Here is a 27,751-nt window from a genome sequence, read left to right on the forward strand (position 1 = left end):
AGGGAGTGTATTATACCGGTGACGTTTTGTAGACCATCCCCTCCAAGACCACTTCCCGGACCTCCCCCAGTGGCAAGACCACCGTAAGCACCCCTCCTCACGTTGTTTAATATTGCGGGGTATTCAACATCAGAAGTAAAGCAAATGTATTCTATTCTGTTCCAGCCCTCCTGGTCCACCATACCAGCCTCCACCTCCTGTGTCCCGACAACCGTACGAATTCCCTTATATCTTGATAAATGGCTTCCCTGAAAATACGCTACCTTGATAAAAACAAGGAATGTTGGCTCTTGTCTAAAATTACCGGTTTTTAATTCAGAGAATGCACAAAAGCGCTAGAATGTCTGTGAACGCATCGAAGAATTCATCATTGTTGTAAGCCCCGTCATATCTGTTGGGTTTGTTTGGATCGGACGATAATGTATTTATTTACTTACCCTCAAGGCCTTTCGGCATAACAGAGGGGTTGGGTACATGGGATCAAGATCAAAGTCTTTAGCGAGACAGGAACAAAAAATAAATGCCTTTCAAACATGAAGGAAATACAGAAAAACACATAAAAGAAAAGCAAAAAAGCAGAAAGCAGGCTTTGATGCAGTGTTTTTCGTGCCATTCTGAATGTAATCGCTTAGACAGTTGCGTAAACCATTGGCCTTTTATGATGTCTAACTATTGACGAAAACATTGCTTTTATTGCGTCTTTTTTTTTTAACGGTCTGGCTACTTGCGGTATCGTGGCTGCATATATTTGACAGGCACTCTAAATGCGGTTGCGGAAAGAACTCAAGAAAGTGAAACAACAGCCGAACGTAAACACCTCACAATAATGAGAACACAACCAGAGGATTACACAGGATAAAAGGTTAACAGGGAGAGTGTGAACGTGGGAAAGGTAAATGAAAAATACAACAGAAGTAGTCAATAGATAAAAGCAAAGTTATAAAATGAAAAGTGGTGCTCTAAAGCGCCTGGAGGAAAGAAGCGCAATGTTGGAAACATGTGGCTTTTTTTTTTTAAAGAACCGAGGAAATAAAACGAACGTAAAGAGAGATGGTAACCGATGAAACATTTATATTATTTGTTGCACTCTAATAAATATCACTTGTTCGCCTGCCGTGTTCGGTTTCTTATGTATTCTCTCCTGTTCGGCTGTTGTTTTGTTTGCAACATGAACTATCTAGCTCAGATCTAGACTGTTCTGCGACCTGAAGGAAACAGCAAAAAGAGACATTCTGCAAATTAATATATTCATCAATAAATACAACCTTAACCTGAGAGATCCTTCGGCAGACATCAAAATGTTGCAAAGACTTTATTTGCATTCATGCTTTACAAAGACTTTCTCTTTAATGGCAAGTATAAAGGCAAGTTTCAGGTGTCGAAATATATTTGGTTAATAGTGCCGTTAACAAAGGGATTATTTGAACCTATACAGTGCGTGATCGGGATCATAGATAGGTCTCCTAAACTAAGCAAAAATGTGCTAAAGCTCTTTTTTCAGCGATATCAGTGATAAGGCGTCTGCTGAAGTGAAGCGTTCCGATGGTGCTTGCCTAGTGCTTTTCTGCTTTATATTATATCGTCGTGGCTTGGGCTGGACATGCTCATAACCCGCCTGCCTTCCTTCTGAGTTTTGACTCCATTTAGAATTCGCCTTGACATATGGGGAATTCTTGGTTCCTTAAAACAAACTGTGTTCATTCCAGACCCCCCGCTCCTCCATTCCAGCCTCCGTCGCCTCCGACTGTGGCGAGACCTCCGTAACGAATTCCTTTTGCCTCCTTTAACACCTGCATGCTGCTCGCCGATTTCAGTGGTCATCCCAATTCCCCTTTTCCCAGACCACCATCAAGGCCACTACCTCCGTGTTTCCGTCATTCGACGCATCTCCTGCCTTGAAAAGAGATAAAGCAAAGAACAACTTTTTTTGCCATAAATGGTACAAACCCTAGATGCGAACAAGTCATAAGTCCTCTTTTGATTAGGGCCTGTTGTACTAGTAAATTAACTTGGTAATTAAATTACTTCTCCGCGAATTACGCCGAGTGCAGTGGATAGCGTTCAAGAATGCCTCTGCGACGCCTTCATTTTTCATGCAGATAACAGGAAATAGTTACACGCAAAACAAGGCGCGTTGATGTGTGCTCTAGTGTTGTATTTCTGTTTCCCCTTTGTGACGGTGCGCACCTTTTCTCTTCACAGGACCCGGCCGCAGAGGCCTCCTCCCGCGTACACACCCCCTCCACCGACAGCTCCGTAAGCTAACACAAAGCGCGCATGCGCTGCGTTTTTATGTATATCTTCTACATACGAATTTTTTTCCGGCACCATGTTCCTACATGCAACATTACCGTATTTACGCGATCTTAAGCACTCCCATTTTTCTCACAACCGCGATGCCAAAAGTCAGGGGTGAGAGTGTTTTGATTCCAATGATATAAAATACCCCTCCACCCCACTTGTTTTCGCGGTGATACCATGACAAGATGGGCGCGAGAAGGGCAACATTTTATTTGGCAAACTTCGACAAACGCGATTACAGTTCACTTCACAAACAGCTGACACCCCTCCGCTTGGTGAGCTCCGCCCAACGGCCGCCGATTCCATGTGACGTTACAGTGACGCGGTGCCGCCAGCTGTCGAAACACAAGACGAATGCGGGCCCCGATGTCGCTCTACCAACGACCGCTCTCCGCCGCAAAAGAGAGGGTGCTTAGAATCGCGAAAATACGGTAGTTTTTTTCTTTCTTGTACCTCAAGAAAAATGATCAATATTCTTTTTGAAGGCCTCGAAACTAGCGTAAATTGCTGAACACTGCTTGGGCAGAACAGACAGAAGGAACGGAATAGAGCCGAAAGGGGTACCCAAAAGAAAAACGTTTAGACCAGTGGCGCTGCAATCAACTTACACAACGTAGAATCATCATCAGCCTGATTATACCCACTGCAGGGCGAAGGCCTCTCCCATATTTCTCCACTTAACCCGGTTCTGTGCTAGCTGCATCAAACTGACCCCTGCGAACTTCTTCATCTCATGTCCATGTCCATTTCTTCTTCTTAATTTCCACTAGAATGTCGGTATCTTCAGTTATTTCTTTGACCCACTCTGCACGCTTTTTATCTCTTAATGTTACCCCTACCATTGTTCGTTCCATAGCCCTCTGGATTGTCCTCAACTTAAGTAGAACTCTCTTGGTTAGCCTCCACGTTTCAGCCCCATAGGTGAGTACAGGCAAGATGCAACTGTTGTATACTTTCCTCTTGAGCGATACCGGTAAGCTGCTAGTCATAATCTGCGAGTGCTTGCCAAATGCGCTCCATCCCAATCTTATTCTTCTTGTTATTTCCTTTTCATGGTCCGGATCTGCGGTTACTACCTGTCCTAAGTAGACATATTCGCCTACTACTTCCAGTATTTCGCTACATAATGTAAACTGCTGTTCCTTCCCGAGGCTGTTGAACGTTACCTTAGTCTTCTGCATATTGATTTTCAAGCCTACCTTTCTACTTTTCCTGTCTAGGTCATCAATCATTATTTGCAGTTCATCCCCCTACTTGCTTAGCAAGGCAATGTCATCAGCAAATCGCAGATTACTGAGGTATTCTCCATCTACCCTTATCCCTAACTGCTCCCATTCCAAGTATCTGAATACTTCCTCTAAACAAGCTGTGAATAGAACTGGAGAGATTGTGTCTCCTTGCCTGACACCTTTCTTTATGGGAATTTTTTTACTTTTTTTATGCAGAACTATGGTTGCTGTGCAGCCACTATATATATCTTCCTGCACTTTCACGTACGGCTCGTCTACCCCCTGATTTCGCAATGCCTGCATCACCGCCAAGGTTTCAACAGAGTCAAATGCTTTTTCGTAATCACTGAATGCTATGCATAAGGGCTGGTTATATTCCCAGCATTTTTCTATCACCTGATTGATGGCATGGATATGATCGATAGTAGAGTACCGTTTCCGAAACCCTGCTTGATCCTTTGCCTGATTGAAGTCTAAGGTTGTCCTGATTCTATTAGCGGTTACCTTAGTGAATACCTTATACGTAACAGACAGTAAGCTGATTGGTCTGTAATTTTTAAGGTCCTTAGAGTCCCCTTTCTTGTGAATGAGGATAATGTTGGATTTCTTCCATGGTTCCGGTACCGTCGATGACACCAGGCACTGCGTGTACAGGGTAGCCAGCTTTTCTAGCACGATATCCCCCCCGTCCTTCAGCAAATGTGTAGTTATCTGATCTTCTCCAGCTGATTTCCCCCTTTTCATAGTTTCTAATGCTTTCTTCACCTCGTCCTTCGTCACTGGTGGAACGTCTGACTGTTTTTCCCTACGGCCAATCTCATTACGGTCCTGACTACTTTGGCTACTGTAGAGATCTGTATAGAACACCTCGGCTACTTTGACTATCTTGTCCATATTAGTGATGACGTTGCCCGCCTTGTCCCTTATCGCATACATCTGGTTTTTGCCTATGCCCAATTTCTGCTTTACCGCTTTAAGGCTTCCCCAGTTCTTTACAGCATGCTCAATGTTCTCCATGTTATACTTCCTTATATCGGCCACCTTGCGCTTATTGATTAGCTTTGATATCTCGGCCAATTCGATCTGTTCTGTTGGATTGGAAGCTTTCATACTCTGGCGTTTCTAAATCAAATCTTTCGTCTCGTTAGACAGCTTACCGGTATGCTCTCTAACTAACCTACCACCTACTTCTACCGCACACTCAGTAATGATATCTCTGAAATTATTGTTCCTTGCCTCCAGGGTAATGTCGCCATCCTCAGTTAGAGCTGAACACCTATTCTGTAGCGAGATCCTGAACTCTTCTGCCCTCCCCCTCACCGCTAATTCGTTGATGGGTTTCTTTCTTACTAATCTGTTGCGTTCCTTCTTCAGATTTAGGCTAAGTCGGGACCTCACCATCCTGTGGTTACTGCATCGCACTTTCCCGATTACCTCTACATCTTGCATAATGGCGGGGATTGAACAGATTATGAAGCCGATTTCATTTTTGGTCTCTCAATTAGGACTTTTCCATGTCCATTTCCGGTTCCTCCGTTTGCTGAAGAAGGTATTCATGATTCGTAAGTTATTGCGCTCTGCAAACTCAACTAGTAACTCCCCCCTGCTATTCCTAGAACCAATGCCATAGTCGCCTACTGCCTTGTCTCCTGCCTGTTTTTTCCCTACCTTGGCATTGAAGTCGCCCATTAGTACAGTATACTGCGTCTTTACTTTTCGCATTGCCGATTCTACATCTTCATAGAAGCTTTCAACTGCCTGGTCATCATAACTACATGTAGGTGCATAGGCCTGTACGACCTTCAGTTTATACCGCTTATTAGGCCTAATTGCGATGCCTGCAACCCTCTCATTAATACTATAGAATTCATCTATATTACCCTTTATATACTTATTGACAGGGAAACCTACTCCTAGTTGTCGCCTCTCTGGTAAACCTCGATAACACAGTACATGCCGATCCTTCAGTACAGTATATGCCTCATTGGGCTTCCTAACCTCACTAAGCCCTATGACATCCCATTTTATGCCCTCTAGTTCCTCTAACAGCACTGCTAAACGAGCTTCACTAGCTAGGGTTGTAGCATTAAACGTTGCCAGGGTCAATTTCCAATGGCGGCCTGTCCAGCGGACAACGTAGAATAGAAACGGCGAAAAAGCATAAATGGAATGCTTGGTTAAGAAAGCTAGCGTGCTTAGCCACTGTGAAAGTGGCTCCGGGCGAATGTACTAAATTCTGATGGCAATTTATCATCACGTTTGATCTGGTCCCATTTTGTAGAAGCTGAGGTAGGTTAGCAGTTTATATTGACTCATTGTTGGCACCCAAAGCGGATGAATGAATTCCATCATATGCATTTTGTAGGGACCATCTCTAAGAAACCATGCAGAAAACGTGCTCTCTAATTTTCGGCACTGCTGACGGACAACATGCTTCAGAACGGAAAGAAAAAAAATCTGCATAGCCTTTATTGGAAAGAAGCCGTATTGGCTCTTCCCGATGTTGTTCTGATTACTGTGGCGCTTTACGTGCGCCTACATGTCGCCTCAAACCGAACAGGCTTCCTAGCCGGGGACTAACTTGCTTTGCAAGATTAGCTCCGCTTGATGTCCTCAAGGACGACATTAAGCTTCACGTTGAGGCTCAGTGAGGCGGGCACACCGAAAATGATCTGCCTTTCTCGGTCGCTTTGGTTTGGGACATATGAATATCAGTTTTCTTTTAAAACGCAACCAGGGGTAGACCACACAGAGATGCGAAATCTAAAAACCTCACAGCGAGATGTCACCGATTACGTAGGCACGCGGGCACTGTGAAGCATTAATTTACCTTTGCGAATGAAGTATTGGCGACGACTTAATCAGGCATGAAAAATATACACCGTTCAGCATTCCAATTTCTACTTCAAGGGAAGCTCCATTTCCTTGCCAATCCTTCCACCCCGCAACCTGGCACGAAAGCCTGTAGCTGGGCAGAAAAGTAACGCTGTACAAAGGAACCGCATCTATTAAATGGCAAGCTGCGGCAAGGCAGGATGGAAATAAAGAACGTTCTAATGTAATATATTTTCCCGTCAACACCCCTCGCCTTTTCAGCTATGCCCCGTTCAGAGAAAGGAAAACTGCAGGTTTTGAAACACTCACTTCGGACTACGAATGCTTAAGTTCTTTCCGATGATAAGTACCAAGTGCTTCAAAAGTCAATAATATAAATTTCACGTTTCATTTTGCATTTTTATAATTCCTCTCCCCTGAGACTGCCTCCCGGAATCGCCTGGGTCCTTACGTTCATTGATAAAGCCCTTGAAATTTCCCAGGGGAATGGCTGGCTAAAGGGACAGAAAACTACATTAAGCGTCCAATTTTTTTTTTTCCTGCGCAAATGGAAAGCTTCCTGTCTCGAGTAGTTGATTCCTTAGCGGATTTTGTAAAAATGCTGTAGAAATATTTTATGAGAATTCTTCAATCCGTGCATGCCCTCAGTTTTATGTAGTCGCAGGCTGGAAACCACCAGCACCGACCGCAATAGCGATTGCTTGTTGACTCAAGTAATCTACCGGAAGCTGAATAAATTTCACGCGTTAGGCACTTTTAGTACAAAGTGGCGACCATTTTAGTTTCTACACTTAAGGCTATTACTTAACGTGTCTTATCGACGAAGGTTGTAGTGGGCCACAGCTTCATACATGGAGCTCAAAATACTGTGGCGCCATCTAGGGAAAAACGTTAAAAGCACATCATAATGATGCGAAAGGAGCGCGGTTTACGCTGACAGTAGAGAACACAACAAAAATAACGCGAGCACCCTTCAAAAACTTTAGAACGCTGAGCGTTCAAGAAAATTTGTTACATTTTCTCTAGATGCAGTGACGCAGTGATAAGATCAGATGCAGCGATAATGACAGTTTTGCCGCGAGATGCCAGTTCAGTCGTTTTTAGATAATTCTCAGTGCCAAATTAAAATGACAGAGCCTCGCATTTTGAATATTTTAGGAGTCGACCTGTACTTATGAGAAGGGATCTTTACATTTGCACCATAATCTTATTACACATTCTGGTTAGTTCCTTTAATGGCGCACAAAAATGAAACTCAAGCGATTACTTTTCATCCCGCTAGAAAACCAAAATTTGAATAAATTGTTTTGCTTTGCTGCTATAACTGTATGCCTTGCAGGGGCTCCAATACTGTCTATTAGCGATACTTCGCTTGCTTGAGAAACTGCATGAAATAGAAATTCAGAGATGAACGGAAAGACGACGCTGCCCTTGCAAGCAGTCGCGATTTAAGTCATTTGAAAAGGTATGTTTTCAATAAAACCAATACGGCCGGAAAAACTTCCTATGACCGGGAAAGCGCCCTTTCTTGTGTGTGTTTGTGTTGAGCTGAATTTCCTGTAATTAAACAGTTAATAAACTACGAAATAAAACAGAAAAATCCATAATCGGATATTTTTTTAATCGCTAATATCGCTTTGGATATGAATCTGAAATCCGCTAGACTAAACAAATAGATATACATTAGCAACACAAAGTTGCTATCTGTGCGGGAAACAAACACAAAAAAAATATGAAGAGTTAACCAGAACCTTTAACGCAACACGATTTCCCGAGGCTGACATCTCCCTATCTGGAGTGAAGCGTTTAGGCTCACGCAGCATTTCTTTTTTAATAATGGCGAACAAGCATTGTTCACTAAATGAATTCAAGAAGCGTAGATTGTTGGTGCATAGTTGAAGGTGAAAAGCAGCGAAATGAGAACGCGTTAACAAAAAAGGACGACGCTGTAAGACAACTGAAAAGCGCCGCACGTATGACATGTAGTAAAATTCAGCTGTGTTCCAGCGTCATCCTTATATATATATATATATATATGAATTATATAAATTATTTATTTATTTCAAAAATGACATACAAATACGAGCCTGCCCAAGCCAACAATGGGCTTGCGGGGCAGCGCTCGGCAGAATGGAGCAAGCTAGGGAGCGGCACAATAAGTCAATATTGCACAAGACTCAAACTAAAACTAAAGAAAGGCAGTAAGAAATGACAGGGGAAAAAATAAAAAAACAAAGAAAGAAAGAAAAGAAACAAAATTACACATACAGATCAAAGATTTAAGATTTTACTTCTTTCTGTGTGCTGGAAGATAAAACATTATCTGGCAGGTCGTTCAACACATCAGGTACATAGAAGGCGCGGACACGTTTGCCGTATCTTGTCTGTACTCTTGGTAAGGTAAAGCGGTCGCGTGGACGTAATGTTCTTGCGAGGACATACGGGAGGCAGAACTCATTATTCCATATATACGAAAGGATTACTGTTTCTTTGAATAACAGCCTGAAAGAGGGCATGTGCGAGCATGAAAAAAGACCGGGATGGTTAGTAATGTGCACACCATACATCACCGCCCGAATTATGGATTTTAGTAAAGAATCAACTTTATTGCGCCAAAACACTGAACAGAAATAAAAAGAACAAATTCCAACTTGTTGGAATTGTTGGAACTTGTTCCTCCATCATTTCCAGTCAAACAACTGAATGAACTGCAAGTCTGCTGAGGAGCTGCATCACCATTTTTTTCAGAGGGACCGAACAATTAACGTACCAATTCTCTCCTCTTCACTGTTTGAGTTAATTGCCTCCCTCTTATCAATAGGCCAATTCCTACCTCATACGGTAGAAATAGTTTTAACCATTTAAGATTAACATTAGAATCTAAATCGAATTCTCTTCTACAGACCCCCTCCCGGTCCACAGAGACCCCCACCCGGACCTCCCGTGTCCAGACCGCCGTAAGCGACCTTTAATCTTAGCGGAATAAAACACTGACGAGGCAGTGTATTTCATATGCGCACAATTAAATTTTTCTCTAGGCCTCCTAGTCCCCCTTACCAGCCTCCTCCTCCTATTGCCAGACCTCCGTAAGAAAAATTTTCGTCCTCTTTATTTGAGGGCACCTTCTAAAAAGCTTTTAAAAATAATTTACCACGCTGTAGCCCAACTCCTTTTGCCCCAAGTCCTCCTCCGAGACCCCCTCCTGTTGCAAGGCCGCCATAATTAAGTGCCACAATAACTGCTATAAATATTGAAGGTGGGCGAAAAGTTGGGCATGTTGGTAAATATGCAGAATGGAAACTCAAGCGCAAAAAAGACGAGCACACTGAAGGAAGAGACTACACAGGACAACCCTTGCTAGCAACAAAAGCATTTTATTCCGCGCTCAGAATATATAGGGTTCACGAAAACTACAGAAAGAAAAACACCAAGTAGCAAGACAGAAAATATGATTAGTAGTTACTATTTAAAAATGAATCTTACCTGTACTCACCTATGGGGCTGAAACGTGGAGGCTAACGAAGAGAGTTCTACTTAAGTTGAGGACAACCCAGAGGACTATGGACCGGAAAATGGTAGGGGTAACATTAAGAGATAGGAAGCGTGCAGAGTGGGTCAGAGAAATAACTCAAGTTACCGACATTCTAGTGGAAGTTAAGAAAAAGAAATGGGCATGGGCAGGACATGTAGTGCGAAGAGAGGATAACCGATGGTCGCTGAGGGTAACAAACTGGATTCCAAGGGAAGGAAAGCGTAGCAGGGGGCGGCAGAAAGTTAGGTGGGCGGATGAGGTTAAGAAGTTCGCAGGGGTCAAGTGGATGCAGCTAGCACAGAATTGAAGAAATATGGGAGAGGCCTTCGCCCTGCAGTGGGTATAGTCAGGCTGATGATGATGATGATTTAAAAATGTTTTTTCCTAGTCAGCATGCTTCAGTCTTAGCATTATGGTACGCTTCCACGATCGTCTGGTTGCGATACAGTTGAGCTTGGAAGGGCGCCTAGTGCTTGCGGTGTTTCTTTACATGACGTGCAAGGTACGTGCCAGTTTCTAATTATACACGATGTTCAGTGAGGTGCGTATTTATGCAGCGACCTGTTTTTAAAGCCCCGCATGTTACGGGGATCAAGTACACCACATTACGTGAAAGGATTTGCACGCCTAATGCAACGCTTCTTGCGCGCACCAGTGTTTTCTTGTTGTACCGGCAGACAAATTCTGCTTGTTTGGAGCCAAAAAAACACCATCGACGTTATACCTTGCCTTTTTTAAAAACCCATGATATGTGCGATGAATATAGGGAAAAATAGCCTTCTTATTTCGCGGCCGCTCCTTAGAGTGACCGTTAGGGGTTTTTTTTTTATCTTTTGGACGCCCTTCTCGCATGCACTGGTAATGACATAGTGAGGACAGCCAGCAGTTACTGGCCAGGCGATCTGTTAATCTAGGTTGTCTTTCAAAGTGGGACAGCAAGTAAAATAGTGCCGCTATTCTTCGCCAGTTTTGAGCGTTCTGAGTGGAAGTGTAGTGGTGGTTTGACAGCTCTTGGCTTGGCAACACACATGATCATTTTGGAACTGAAGACGCAGGTCAAATTAGCATATTCTCAAAGGTGAAACTGAGGACGAATGATCTTTCCGTGAACACCTTAAGAATGTCGACAAGAAGACGGCTGAAAGGGCTTTTGGCCATAAACCTATCTAAACACCTTCAACCTCATTCCACTGATATCAGGTTCGATTACACACACACACACACACACACACACGCACGCACACACGCGCGCGCGCGCACGCACACACACACACACGCACACACACGCACGCACACACACACGCACGCACACGCACGCACACGCGCGCTCGCGCGCTCGCACGTGTATAAAAATAGACACACTTGTTTGCTAGATTACGCACACGTAAAAAAATGCTTCATAGTGCTTTGTAGTTTTATTTATTTGCCGACGTTTTGGTAGGAGCCCTGCCTTAAGTCAACAGCCGGCGAGGCTAAGGCAAACGTACGAGATTTTTTAAATATATACCACGTATTTCAGTGAATTCTGGTCTTTTATACGGGATTATTTAGACGTTCTGCAAGTGGAATTTATTTATGCCCACCCGAGTACAACAGTGACAACGCTCTTTACATCATCATAGAGTCCATGAGTAAAATTATCCAAACCCAGTTGCCTCCACCGGGACTCCCTAGACCACCGTAAGCGTCTTGCCGTAGTACAGCTGCGAGTTTTTCCTGTCTGAGCACCTTTTCCTTTCAGCCTCCTGTAGCTAAAAGAAGCTAATCATTCCCAATAACATTTAGGCCCACACCATGCAGTTTGCTTGGCCGCATTGCAGGCCACCATCCCTAAGGCCTCCCCCTGGACCATCTGCTATTTCCAGGCCACCGTAAGCGCCACAACGACGGCTATAAATATTGCTTCCGCAAATACCACTGGTTCTAATACACGTTCGCTCTTTTCCAGCCCTCCTGCTCCCACACCACCGTACGAACACATGAATTGATTCTTGAATGTTCTAAAACTTGTTGGCCGCAGACAATTTCCTAATTTTGGATTTATGCGTGAAATCATCATAGAAATAAACATTTTTTTATGCTAGGTGCAATATGAGCACATCAAGTAAAACACCCAAGTAATGCTGATACAAACTCATGCTAAGAGGGAATATTACTGTGCACTCAAGAAATTAGTTTCTTCAAGAGTGTACCTCCCAGTGAAAAATGGTTTGCTTTTCAATTAGCATCAGAAGAATTATCGATCTGTCACCCCCTGCTATCTAATGAATGGTCAATTTTAAAGCGATGCAGACGGCAGCATTCAATTTTACTTTTCAGAAAAATTCCTGCAGAGAAAAAAAAAAACATTTATTCGAGACCAAAAGGATTGTCTGGTTCCCAACGCTTTAGATTAAAGCTGTGATTTCTGACCTTCTTTTGATGTGACTCCATCTCGCGTCGTAGAAACGGAACCGTGGATTTGACCTAGGATAAAAAAGCCTATATTTGACCTATTAAAGTTTTCGTTTTAGGAGAAGTAGCGCTTCTCAAAATAAGGTTAAGTTCACGAATACAGGCCCTCTAACCTGACATCTTCACAGGACCGCCCGCCCTTCACCCCGGCCCCCTCCAGCCTACCAGCCCCCACCTCCTGTGGCCAGACCACCGTAAGGGTCATCGTAGCTTTCCAAATCCACAAGCTCGACGCCGTGAATAACTGTTATTCATTTCTAGGCCACCTCCTCCCCCACAAAGGCCTCCATCGAGACGACCTCCAACGTCAAGACCGCCGTAAGGGTCGCGTAATTCACCACTTTTTCGTTGAAGTCACTGATTCTTATTGTTCGATGTTATGAACACAGAGCTTTTTTCGCTGTCCTTTTAGGCCCCCTGGTCCCCCTTACCAGCCCCCTCTTGTGCCCAGGCCACCGTAAGAGTCGATCTATGTATTTAATCAGTAACCATTAGCCCCACATAATGCAGTTTGACACATTGCACCGTATTGCAGACCACCTCCACCGTCTCCAAGACCACCCCCTGTTGCCAGGCCACCGTAAGAGGCACTAACTCCTCTAAATATTACTTGCGCAAATAGCGCTCATATCTGCTCAAATGCGCAATTGATCCTTTTGCAGCCCTCCTGGTCCTCCCTATCAGCCTTCTACGCCGAGACCACCGTATGAATTTTCGACTTATTCATGTTCTGAAACTTGGCACAGCAGAAATTCCTATTTCCGCATTATTTTCATTCAATTTTTATAGAAATAAGGACTTTAAGCTCTTAAAATTCAATGTTTCCAAATTATCCATGTAATGTGGACATAGTTTTATGTTATTCGTGAGGAGAATAAAACTGCGTTGAAAAACCATTTTATTCCCTCCCATTGCTTACCTTTATCCTTTGAATAGGTACCAGAATAATTTCTACCTAGAGCACATTGCCTCTGTTAACTCATCGTTATTAAGGAGAGTTAGCAACATCTTTATTTACGTGTTCTCCTCGCAAAACGTTTCGCAACCGGGAAAAATATTTGTGCTCGCCAAATAAACATTGGCGTTTATTTATTTATTTATTTATTTATTTATTTATTTATTTATTTATTTATTTATTCAAATACCTCACGGGCTCCGATTGGAGTATTATGTGAGGGGGGGGGGGGGGGGGGTTACATAACTGGAGTGCGAAACAGAAGCATGTAGAAGATGGTTATTTTAACATCGTTATGTTCAAAATGTTAACATTATACAATGGCAAACACAAGAAAAGAGAACAAAATTTGAAAAGCCCACTATAGAACACACTTCAGTAACAGCACACTTCAGAAAAAAATGTTGCTTATTTTTTCTTTGAAAATAACATAATCTGAAGTGTGAACAATGTTATCAGGAAGACTATTCCAATAAATGATGGCACGGGGCAGGGCTGATGAGTTGAATGCAGTGGTTCTTCCCGAAAGGCGTTTAAAACTGAGGTGATTATGCAATCGGTGAGATGTGCGGGCCGGTTTTGTGAGAGGTAGTGTGAAGGAATGATGGCTATAAACAATTTTATGGAAAAGACAGATATTGTTCTGCGAGATTCTAAGGATGGAAGGGATAACGACGCCTTAATGTTAGTTATACTGGAATGTCGGCAATAGTTGCGAGAAATGAAACGAAAGGCACGATTTTGTACGCGCTCTAGGGAATGAATTAAGTAATGTTGGTGGGGTGACCAAATGGAAGATGCGTATTCCAGTTGTGGGCGAACAAATGTTTGATATGCCAACTGCCGCGTGGAAGAAGGTGCACCTCTGAGGTTACGTTTTAAATAACCTAATGTACGGTTAGCTTTGGCAGTAATTTTTTCTATGTGGGTCTTCCATGAGAGATTTGGTAAAAAGTGCACGCCAAGGTACTTGTATAAGGACGCAAGGGTGACTGGACTGTGATTAAGCAAGCAAGTGAAACGGTGAATAGTCTGTTTACGGCTAAATGTCATTAATTGGCATTTATCAGTGTTAAGGGACATTTGCCATGATGCGCACCAGTTATTAATGCGGTGTAGATCTTCTTGAAGGACGATGTGGTCATTAGCAGAGCGGATTTTGCGATAAATGACGCAATCGTCAGCAAACATTCCGAGTGTTGAGGTGATGCTTAACGGCAAGTCATTGATGAAAATCAGAAACAGTAAAGGGCCTATTACACTACCTTGCGGTACGCCTGATGTTACATCAATTAGAGGGGACGAATTGTTATCAACAGAAGTGAATTGTTTACGAAATGATAAAAAGTTTCTTATCCAAGAAATTGTTAATGAATCAAGGTGCAAGGATGAGAGTTTCGCGATTAAACGACAGTGTGGAACGCGGTCGAAGGCTTTAGCATAGTCGAGGAATATGCAGTCGATTTGAAGATTTTCGTCCATACCGTGAAGCAGCTCATTAGTAAACTCGAGTAGTTGTGTCTCACATGATAACCCTTTTCTGAACCCGTGTTGTTGTGGAAAAAAGAAACCGTTGCCTTCTAAATGTAGTGCCGTGATAGATGCAATGATGTGCTCGAGAAGTTTGCAAGATATACATGTCAGCGATATTGGGCGATAGTTAGCAACATTAGTTCGGTCACCAGATTTGAAAATTGGAATAACTTTTCCAATTTTCCCTCGTTTTCGATAAAATCTGTGATTTCTGTTCAGCTTTTGACGCGAATATATATTCATTTGTACCTGCACAGGCCCACACGCCCTCCATCGAGGCCCCCTCCATCCTACCCACCACCGTAAGGGCAATCGTTGAAAGTGAAAGCTCGACGCCATGAATAATTTAATCTTACATTTATAGGCCCCCACCACAAAGGCCTCCACCGTTACCACCTCCAGTGGCTAGACCACCGTAAGGGTCCTTCGCTGTTCTATGGTTGAGGTCACTGAGCCTACTTGTACTGTCACCATTACCGGGCCTTTTCTCCGGTCTTTTTAGGCCACCTGGCCCCCCTTACCAGCCTCCTGTGGCCAGGCCACCGTAAGAGAACTTATCATTCTATTAATTTAAACACTGGCTGTAATTATCAGTACCATACTATGCAGTTTGACACATTGGACTATATTACAGACTACCTCCACCGGCCTCAAGGCCTCCCCCTGGACCACCCCCAGTTGCCAGGCCACCGTAAGCGTAACTCCTATAAATATTATCCCTCCATGTATGCTCCTTTTCCAGCCATATCAGCCTCCTGGGCCGAGACCCGATTTATCGATGTTCTTAAATTTTGTTCAGTACAGATTCCTCTTCACATTTTATGCGCGCTATTATGGTATAAATAAGTATTTTGTATTCTATCATTTAATATGTGAACTCCAGATAAAATATCCATGCAGTGTGGATATAATGCCATGTGAACAGGACAGTATACCTGTACTTTCAAAACAATCATCCTTTTCAAAGAATCCCTCTCAGTGCTTAACATCATGTTTTTTTATTGAGTACCGGATAATCTTACCTAGCGCAGATTGCCATGAGCTATCTTGACAATTTTTGAAGATGCGTGGCAACATCTTTAATGAATGTTTTTCTTGGAACATTTTCTTAACCAAAAAGGGATAGTTATTGCTGGCCAAATGAATTTTGATGTTTCAGCATGCTTTCGATTAGAGCCGTGATTTCTGATCAACTTTTAACGCGAATGTATATACCACCCTAAATGGGGTAAAACTCAGCCCTTCACGCAACACCTGCACAGGCCCACTCGCCCTCCATCTCGGCCTCCTCCAGCCTACCAGCCCCCACCTCCGGTGGCCAGACCACCGTAAGAGCCCTTTCTTAAACTGAAAGATCGATGCCATGAATAATCAAATTACACGCTTTTAGGTCACCGGCTCCACCACAAAGGTGGCTAGACCACCGTAAGGGTCGTGCAAAATCTTCGTTATATAGCGCAAGTGGTCACAGAGTCTTTTCTCTGCTCCTTTTAGGCCCCCTAGTCCCCCTTATCAGCCTCCTGTGGTGAGGCCACTGTAAGAGCGCTTAATCTCGTTGGATATACCCATTAGGGTCATACCATTGATACATTTGGCCATATTACATACCCCCTCCACCGGCCCCAAGGCCTGGGCCACCCCCTGTTGCCAGGCCACCGTAAGCGTCACATCCATAAATATTACTTGTCCATATGTGTGCTCAAGCATGTATTCGCTCCTTTTACAGTCCTCCCTACCAGCCTCCCCCTCTTGCACCAAGACCACCGTAAGAACACACCAGCTTATTCATGTCCTAAATATTTGTTGGCCCGGGACCAATTAGTTTTTTTTAATTGTTGTGCGCCATAGAAATTAGGATTTTGTGTTCTAACACGCAATGTTTATATAGCCGGTAAATTAGCCTGGTAATGAGGAGATAGTGACAATAATCAAAATAAATTTATAATCATAAATAAAGTTATTCCTCCTGCGGACAGAAAAGCATTCTTTTTGTGATGACTTTCCCGTTGCCTAATTTAATGCTTTTTATTAAGCGCCACATCTATTTCTCTAGCGTATACTGCCATCTCTTAACTTTGAACAGTCTTTGTTCAAAGAATTTGTTTTGACTTTGTTCAGTTTTTGAACAGACGTTGGTGACTTCATAATTCAATTTTTCTTGTAGCAAAACTGCCTTTTTAATGATAAAATTGATTTTGACGTCTCCCTGCATTTTCAGTTGCACTTGTGATTTCTGATCAGATTGCACACCCTAGAAACTGCGGAATGGACCGTGAATGGCAACACCCGTATCTAATATTTCAACGTTTTCATTTTAGTGGAAGTAGCACCTTTGACAATACAAAACGGTTGTCTGTCAATACAGGCCCACCCGCCCTCCGTCTCCGCCTCCTCCAGCCTACCAGCCCCCACCTCCTGTGGCCAGACCACCGTAAGGCTCATCATACCTTAGCTAAACTCAGAAGTCTACGCCATGAACAAATAAATTATGCGCTTATAGGCCACCTCCTCAACCACTAAGGCCTCCACCGGGATCCCCTCCAGCGGCTAGACCACCGTAAGGGTAGAATAAACTCTCTCGAGTATAGTTGAGTATGCTGCGCATTTTTCGGTCATAATCAGAGTATCAATTCCCTTGTCCTTCTAGGCCCCCTGGTCCCTCTTACCAGCCCCCTCCTCCTGTGGCCAGGCCACCGTAAGAACACTTATAATTCTATTCATTCAATCATTTACTACAACCACTAGGCCAAGCAGTCTTACAAACTTGATCATTTTACAGACCACCCCCAAGGCCTCCCCCTGGCCCACCCCAAGTTGCCAGGCCACCGTAAGTGTGACGCCTATAAACATTACTTCTGCAAATACCACCATGCAAGCCAGCATTTTTAGATTAGGGCAAGCTGAAGCACGCCTCCACTACTATTTCAGTCCTCCTCCGCATCAGCCTCCGCCTCTTTTGCGAAACCACACAGCGAACACCCGAACTTGCTTTGCTTTAGAAGGGGGACCGTATCGTTTAGGGGAATACAGGAGAATATTGCAGTAGTGCGCATGCGCCAAGTATTGTGCTGAATGGGCGAGGGTTGTGGTTTTCAATTGGAGAATGCACACTGACGCCCCGCTATTTTCCTAACCGCCTAACCTATAGGGCCCTCCTTTTCTAGCTATCGCTATTCTTCTATGTTCTTAAATTTTATTACTCCGGAACAAATTCCTGCCATCATTTTCTGCGTTTGCAATTATCGTAGAAATCAGGTCTTCCCCTCTAACAGCAATATGTGTACGCCCGGTAAAATATCCATGCGATGAGTACACAAACTGAAGTTGAGAGAAAGAATAACGCTACCCTCCTTTGACAAAAATACAATTTTCTAAAAGGCCCTTTCAATTGGCACTTTAATAATTGGGAGATGAATTCGGTATCTAGCATACACTGCCACAACAATAGTTTGATTTTGGAGATTTTCGCGATATTTTCATTAAAATTTTCTGGGAGAAAAACATTCATTGCTCACTAGAGGGATCTCGATTTCCAACGTTTTGAATTACAGCCGTGGTTTCTGACCCGCTTTTGATGTAAATGCGTCTCTTGTCTTTGAGTGGTGAAATCGAACGTGGGTGGTGCACCCATACTAATTTTTAATGTTTTCCTTTGATATTAAGAGAAGGTTTTCTATCAATACTAGGCATCTTTAACCTAATACTTCACAGGCCCTCCTCCCGTCGCCAGATCACCGTAAGGGTCAACATAATATTGCTTAACTCAGAGCTTTAAGAAAAAAAGTGATTTCATTATACGCTTCTATGCCACCACAAAGGCCTCCACCTGGACCGCCTCCTATGGCTAGACCACCGTAAGGGTTCATCAAACTCAGCGTAGTATAGTTGATGTCACTGCTTCCACTTTTTTCTCTCATGATCACAGCGTAAAAATGACGCATTTAGCACCATCCCCCTCCCTACGAACCTGCTGTCTTCTGACCACCGTACGAACACCTTCTCTTATAGTGGATTCACATCGCGGCGAACGGACAGTTGTTTGGGCTACTTGGCCGAGGTTAGATCGCACCTACAACGGCCGGGTTTCGATAGGGGTTAAGCTGCCCGTGAAATATGCGAAGTCTTTGGAGTTTAAGGAGCCCCAGATCAACTGGAGAACTTCACAAAGGCATCTATTTATTTATTTATTTGAGAACGTACAAATCGCCCTACTGGACATTAGTGTACGGGGGTACGCAAAGGGAAATGCAAAAGCACTCTGAACAGATGTAAATTCATACAAAGGACCCAGCAACAATGCAGGTAAGAACAGTAACAAACACTTGGAAAATGATGTGCAAGTCATAAAAGGGTTAACATAGATATATAGCAAAAAAGTAGCATGCAAAAGCTCTCTGTTGAAGGAGAGCACTCAATAGCTTATGGTGCATGCTACAGTGATGCATGCATCAGTTAGTCTCCGTAAATGTGATTTAAGAACGGCTGGAAAGCTGCTGTCATCTTATGGAACTATTGCGTTTGGGAGGCTGTTCCATTCATTTATTGTGTGTGGGGAAAAAAGCGGATTTAAGTACAGATGTCTGACAGGCAATTTCCCGTGTTTTACGCCTATGGTCTCTTCTACGGGAAATGTATGTGGGAGGTGCAAGGTAAGCATCACGGTCAGTGTCAAGTTTTTTGTTCATAATGTCGTTTAAGAAGACTAATCTAAAGAACGTACGACGGAGCTGTAGCTCCGGTATAGCTTGGGTCGCTTTGGAAGGATAAACAACCTAAATGAAACGAAAGCAGCCTTAAGTGCTTGATGTCTGGTTGGGCTAAAATTATTTGTGCAAAGTTTTGAAAAGCGTGTTGTCGCGCTAGCTAGTTCTCCATATTGTACATGAAGTTAGCGTAATAATTTTGACGAAGGCATAGAAGAAACACATGCTGATCCTATCTTTTGACGTATGCTTCTCTTCAACATCTTCGTAAAACTGTTTCCGCTGACTTCATCTACAGTGTGTAACATTTTGTTCCTTAATGACATAAATAACATTGGGCCTCTTACCCAGCATATTTGTGCCCCGGTGAAATGTGCGGATTAGGACGTCACATCCGTTAACCTAGGATCCCATTTTATTATTTGTCTTCGTGAAAATCAGTTTTTACTTCTCGTCATGTCACGAAGTTTTCATGCTAAATATAGCAATCGTTTAATAAACGGGGTCCTATCCCCGTGAAATCAACTTACTATATTTATAGTCGGCTGACCAGTCACTAATATTTTCGGTGATCAAAGATAAATGCTACGTAAAGGACATTTACAATATTAATTTTTGTTTTAAGCTGTCAAACGCTGTAGCTCGTTTGTAGAAAAGCCATTGATTGCATACTGCTGTTCAACGTTATCTATCATGTTATCTATCAACCCAGGGAATTTGCAATCGAGGAACGAAAAGTTTATTTTTTTTAGACTTATTTGCGGACACTCAAGTGGCGCCCTTGTCATGAGAAAGCATCCTTTTGTGGGAAACGTCGCTTTAGGAAGAAACTCTTTATATAAAGGGAGCTTCGTGCAAGCATTTCAGTGAGCTATTTTTCTTAAATTACCTTCTGAAGCAGAATAACTGGGAAAGCAGTTAATTGGCCTCTATGAAGAAAGTAAAGTTTAGAAAATGCAAAGAAAAAAACATACTAGTGCACAAAACTTTCAAGTATCCTCGGCTGGTTTAACGGAGCTAGGCACATAGCTTAGTACCCTGAGACAGCCGTTATGTCATATGACTTACAATTGCTCGCTCTTGAAAGGGGACTCCATTCAACTTGCGTCGTTGGTAAAAATCTTTATCGGCTTCTCCGGATGTCTTCTTTTGTCTAAAGAGGCATTTATTGCCTCTTATGTATTTAAGATTTCCTCTACAGAGTTAGACTCTGTGTATACAGTGTCAAAGTGAACGCCGGTATGTAAATTGCCAAGCCTATTTCTGAATTGCCAAGTCTAGTTCCTAAATTGCCATGCACGAATATATCAGTGTATCGCAGTCTACATGCCAAACTTCCGGCGATGACGATGAGCATTTCAAGGCGTTTCTCTGCTTATAAAACCTTAGCTTTGAGCGAGGAAAGCCTCTTCACCGGTAAAAGGTGATAACTTATCCATACCAACATACTTCAACTTCTTCTCGGGGACTATGTAATCTTAACTTCCTACACAGGCCTCCCCGGCCTCCCTCTCGGCGTCCACCTGCTTACCAGCCTCCACCTACCTGCGGCCAGGCCACCGTAATGGCCAACATCAATTTCCAAATCCCACAACCGCCGTATCATGAAAATAATTGCATTATACATTTCTAGGCCTACTCCACAAAAGCCTTCCCAGCGGCCCCCTCCAGTGGCAAGACCACTGTAAGAGCGCAGTACACTCTGCGGAAAGTAGTTGAGAGCGTTTACTTCCTACTGTGATGATCTCTTCTGTCTCTTTGGGAATCCTGGTCCCCCGTATCAACCTCCTCCTCCTGTAGCCAGACCACAGTAAGAAATTAAAACTTCCTGATTGGCGAGTTGGTAGTTCATCTTGATGCAGGGTTTTTAAGCGCAAAGAAGTACAAGAGAGGCGACACAAACACAGGCACTAACAATCAATTATAGTTAGTTGATAGCGCCTTAGTGTGTGTGTGTTGCCTCTCTTGTCCTTGCTTGCGCTTAACAACCCTACATTCGTAAAAAAATATGGCGCCTTCTTCATTTCGTGATCCTTATATTCACATGGCCATTAAGGGAAAAAGATGATCTTACCACAGGTCAGCTACTCTGGCATCAAGACCTTCTCCAACTCCTCCTCAAGTCAGAATAACTGTAGTAAACATTTAAATCGAAGCAGTAATAAGCTGAGCTGCGAATTAATTCTCTTTCTGGCCCTCCAACTCCTCCACTCAACCGTTCGCCCACAGTGCAAATATCTTGGCATGTCCTTCGTTCCTTTAAATCTTTTCGCCTGCAGCATTCATTGTCTTGTTCTCGTTATTTTTGGTACTAGAGCCTGATGATTCGCAAGTTATTCACATCACATAGGAACGGTTCCAAAAACCGAATGTTCCTATGTGTTGCAAAAAAACAATACTGGGAAATAAAATCGCTTAGATGAAATCAACTCACTAACAGAATAGAGTGTGGAGATATAGAAATAGGATGCCAGTAAAAGCACATAACACATTGTAACACATTACAGTTTTGCCTAATGTTGTCCTTGCAGATTGGGCATCAATCGTGGTATCGAAAAAGTTATTGACGAAAAGATTATGCATGTTTCTCTCATAGCAGAAGAAAATAGCGCAGAAGACGGGACAAGGTAGTAGACAACACGAGCGCTCTTGTTGTCTACTTCCGTCTTCTGCTCTATTTTCTTCTGCCATGATCTGCCACCAACTCGCCCTATTATTTATTCCTATTATTTATATGGAAAGAAAGCTGGAAGCAACGGATTCCGGAAATTCGTTGCTGTAAGGACTTTCAGTGCGATGGATATAAGAATGCCGCCAGCTCATTTCAAGCATTCGTATGTCCACTCAAACGAAAGCAAATTGCACTCGTAAATTAGGTTTCTTTGAATTTTTTCACATTGTTCTCTTTGTTTTGCATTTGATATTATTTTCAACAGTTGATAGAATGGCAATTTATGCGCCAAGTTTCGTCTGTTAGTCGGCTGAAACAGCCGTGAGTACGCATACATGACAGCTGTCCGGGAATAATCGCAAACTAATATTTACCTGATTTTTATTTTGATCTAGCAGAAAAATGCATTGCTTTTGATCGGCACATGTTTACAACAAATTCCTAGTCGCTTATCATGCTGATATCTCCGTATCGTGTGAGAACGTGATCGAAGTGGATGGAATAGAACGCAAGACCCGTTGCAGCTTAGTTTCAAAATTAGGCTCTCAATTTCCGTAGAGATGTTGAGTGCCCCACCTAGTGGAGCTGCCATGCTCCAAAGATATGCTGCTTGTTGTCTGAAGGCCTGTGTAATATTTTCGGGCAATTATTGGCCACTAGACCACAGCATAAAAATCATTATTATCAACGTGGAAATTCTTAATGTAGTGCTAATTTTCAATTCGACAGGACGCGAAAACGCCAACACAAATGTAGAAAACATTGTTGGACGGGACAATAAAGGCCACTGCAATGCATCCTACACCTTCCATTGATATTTGTCAAAGTAACAAAGGAGCATTTTTAGCGGCAGTAGTGTGTGCCCAACGAAGCATTAAAAATATCTAAAATGCAATAAAGGATATTTCGTGACGTGACTCTTTATTTGATAACAAATACTGAATGCACGTAATATCAAATGAATTTCAGGCTGAATTTCAATAAGTTTTTGGGGCTATTAAAACGAGCTGAATCCCCTTCACTAGCCAACGCGGCCTCGGCATCCTACCGACTACCATTTAAGAAGTGCTTGAGACGGGGCTAGTTGGAACATCTTCTCATAAATGCTGCGCTGCTTAGTTCTACACGGACAAAGGAACTGGACAAACGCTGAAGTTAAGCGCAATTTTTTGAGTACATGTTCGCCACCGGGCTTCAGCGATGAAATTGATGAACATACAAAGACGTTGAAGAGGTGGTCTGGAGGGAACAAAGAAGCCCGGTGACCTCGAAATGAAGTTAAGAAATGCTTGGGACTGGGCTAGTTGGAACATCTTCTCATAACTGCTGCGCTGCTTAGTTGCACACGGACAAAGGAACTGGACAAACGCTGAGGTTAAGCGCAATTTTTTGAGTACGCGTTCGCCACCGGGCTTCAGCGATGAAATTGATGAACACACAAATACGTTGAAGAGGTGGTCCGGAGGGAATAACAAAGCCGCCCGGTGACCTCGAAATGAAGTTAAGAAATGCTTGGGACTGGGCTAGTTGGAACATCTCATAACTGCTGCGCTGCTTAGTTGCACACGGACAAAGGAACTGGACAAACGCTGAGGTTAAGCGCAATTTTTTGAGTACGCTTTCGCCGCCGGGCTTCAGTGATGAAATTGATGAACACACAAACACGTTGAAGAGGTGCTCCGGAGGGAACAAAGAAGCCCGGTGACCTCGAAATGAAGTTAAGAAATGCTTGGGACTGGGCTAGTTGGAACATCTTCTCATAAATGCTGCGCTGCTTAGTTGCACACGGACAAAGGAACTGGACAAACGCTGAGGTTAAGCGCAATTTTTTTAGTACGCTTTCGCCACCGGGCTTCAGCGATGAAATTGAAGAACACACAAATACGTTGAAGAGGTGGTCCGGAGGGAACAAGGAAGCCCGGTGACCTCGAAATGAAGTTAAGAAATTCTTGGGACTGGGCTAGTTGGAACATCTTCTCATAAATGCTGCGCTGCTTAGTTGCACACGGACAAAGGAACTGAACAAACGCTGAGGTTTTAGCGCAATTTTTTGAGTATGCTTTCGCCACCGGGCTTCAGCGATGAAATTGATGAACACACAAATACGTTGAAGAGGTGGTCCGGAGGGAACGAAGAAGCCCGGTGACCTCGAAATGAAGTTAAGAAATGCTTGGGACTGGGCTAGTTGGAACATCTTCTCATAAATGCTGCGCTGCTTAGTTGCACACGGACAAAGGAACTGGACAAACGCTGAGGTTAAGCGCAATTTTTTGAGTACGCTTTCGCCACCGGGCTTCAGGGATGAAATTGATGAACACACAAATACGTTGAAGAGGTGGTCCGGAGGGAACAAAGAAGCCCGGTGACCTCGAAATGAAGTTAAGAAATGCTTGGGACTGGGCTAGTTGGAACATCTTCTCATAAAAGCTGCGCTGCTTAGTTGCACACGGACAAAGGAACTGGACAAACGCTGAGGTTAAGCGCAATTTTTTGAGTATGCTTTCGCCACCGGGCTTCAGCGATGAAATTGATGAACACACAGATACGTTGAAGAGGTGGTCCGGAGGGAACAAAGAAGCCCGGTGACCTCGAAATGAAGTTAAGAAATGCTTGGGACTGGGCTAGTTGGAACATCTTCTCATAAATGCTGCGCTGCTTAGTTGCACACGGACAAAGGAACTGGACAAACGCTGAGGTTAAGCGCAATTTTTTGAGTACGCTTTCGCCACCGGGCTTCAGCGATGAAATTGATGAACACACAAATACGTTGAAGAGGTGGTCCGGAGGGAACAAAGAAGCCCGGTGACCTCGAAATGAAGTTAAGAAATGCTTGGGACTGGGCTAGTTGGAACATCTTCTCATAAATGCTGCGCTGCTTAGTTGCACACGGACAAAGGAACTGGACAAACGCTGAGGTTAAGCGCAATTTTTTGAGTATGCTTTCGCCACCGGGCTTCAGCGATGAAATTGATGAACACACAGATACGTTGAAGAGGTGGTCCGGAGGGAACAAAGAAGCCCGGTGACCTCGAAATGAAGTTAAGAAATGCTTGGGACTGGGCTAGTTGGAACATCTTCTCATAAATGCTGCGCTGCTTAGTTGCACACGGACAAAGGAACTGGACAAACGCTGAGGCTAAGCGCAACTGTTTGAGTACGCTTTCGCCAACGGGCTTCAGCGATGAAATTGATGAACACACAAATACGTTTAAGAGGTGGTCCGGAGGGAACAAAGAAGCCCGGTGACCTCGAAATGAAGTTAAGAAATGCTTGGGACTGGGCTAGTTGGAACATCTTCTCATAAATGCTGCGCTGCTTAGTTGCACACGGACAAAGGAACTGGACAAACGCTGAGGTTAAGCGCAATTTTTTGAGTACGCTTTCGCCACCGGGCTTCAGCGATGAAATTGATGAACACACAAATACGTTGAAGAGGTGGTCCGGAGGGAACAAAGAAGCCCGGTGACCTCGAAATGAAGTTAAGAAATGCTTGGGACTGGGCTAGTTTGAACATCTTCTCATAAATGCTGCGCTGCTTAGTTGCACACGGACAAAGAAACTGGACAAACGCTGAGGCTAAGCGCAATTTTTTGAGTACGCTTTCGCCACCGGGCTTTAGCGATGAAATTGATGAACACACAAATACGTTGAAGAGGTGGTCCGGAGGGAACAAAGAAGCCCGGTGACCTCGAAATGAAGTTAAGAAATGCTTGGGACTGGGCTAGTTGGAACATCTCATAAATGCGGCGCTGCTTAGTTGCACACGGACAAAGGAGCTGGACAAACGCTGAGGTTAAGCGCAATTTTTTGAGTACGCTTTCGCCACCGGGCTTCAGCGATGAAATTGATGAACACACAAATACGTTGAAGAGGTGGTCCGGAGGGAACAAAGAAGCCCGGTGACCTTGAAATGAAGTTAAGAAATGCTTGGGACTGGGCTAGTTGGAACATCTTCGCATAACTGCTGCGCTGCTTAGTTGCACACGGACAAAGGAACTGGACAAACGCTGAGGTCAAGAGCTTAACCTCAGCGTTTGTCCAATCACAGAACCCGTCTGGTGGCGAGGCCACCGTACGGGTTATGTTATTTCCGTGATTTAAATCGCGTTGCGTTAGTATATAATTTGCATTGTGGCAGCATGTATTAATTCCCTTTGCTGACTTGAGTCGAATAATTAGTGCCACGGATAGCCTGTCTTCATCTACATTGGCCAAACGGGCCTATGTATTAACAATCGCCTTGCGATTGAGAATGACACCGGTACTCTCATAGCATGCGGGGAAAAAGAAAACATGAATCCAAGCTGGGGGAAACAAACGTCCTGAGCAGAGCAAAGACACTACAGGCCGTGAACTTGTCGAGGCTTATTATATAAAAAGATCCGTAAACGACTGTATAAGTATACTCCCTCGGTTTTGATATACAAAAATGAAAATGTTATTTGGATAAATTTTGAGCCATGTTTTCTTTTTATATTTTTCTGAGGCACGTGGTTATGATGCCATTTTTTTTTCTTTGATAGTTTTTCGATTTGGGATCTTTATATCTTCGCTCGACTGATAAAACAGTTGCAAGTTGCGTTTTTCCCTTCTGTTTTGCGCACTGTTTTTTTCTCCGAAATCTACTAATACTAATTGAACTGTCTTCGCGCTAACATCGAAAATTATTCAACTTTTCAGACCTCCTCCTGCCTATCAGCCTCCTGTGTCCATGCCACCGTAAGAAGCGTTGTTCGCACGCTCATTACAACACTGCATTATATGCAAGTCACACCATAATAATAACTATCTGCCAAGCCTCCTGTGGCGAGACTTCTTTTTTGTGACCCTTTTGATCTACTAATAACGAACAGTTTAATGCGGTGAGAATGTAACAAAATGGGCATCCCATTTAAAGGCAAGGACCTCAATTATCAAAGAGAAAACGTTTATAATTTTAAATTCTATATTAGGTCCTATATGAGAGGCTTGATATATCACACATAACATCTGCTCACTTATTAGTTATCATTACCAGTACAATATTAAATAAAGTCAGAATATTATCGATGAATATCAAGATAGGAATCAGCGTCCTGCTTGGGGCATTCTCGGAAAAACCACAGCCTGCTCTTCTGCGGCTTCCTCCAAGCACAGCATGTGCTGTAACGTTTTCTTAACAGCGGTTTTAGATAAAGTCGCTATCAACTGAAGCAGTAGTATTTGTTTCAGCATTGTAAGCCTAGATAAGGGACGGCGTGCTTAGAGAGCATGCCATGAGAGAGCTTTCTTCATTGCGGTGATGCTAGTATTATATGTTTGTAAGTAGTCACAAAACAAGCTGCCCTATTGTGAACAGCATCGAATTTCTTTTTATAAGTAATTCAGTTAGGATCCCATACTGCGGCGTCGTAGTCTAGGTAGAGCGGACATTAGTAAAATACGTTTCCTTAATATTTTGATGGGCAGCCTTGAAATTAAATAGACGGCAAGCTTCCATTGTTACATGTTCTACATATGTTTTCAATGAGAGGTTCAACGAAAATTAATTTCAAGGTT

The sequence above is a fragment of the Amblyomma maculatum genome, chromosome 1 (genome assembly GCF_055883805.1).
Source record: "Amblyomma maculatum isolate TAMU_Amacu chromosome 1, ASM5588380v1, whole genome shotgun sequence".
NCBI classification, from domain to species: Eukaryota; Metazoa; Arthropoda; class Arachnida; order Ixodida; family Ixodidae; genus Amblyomma; species Amblyomma maculatum.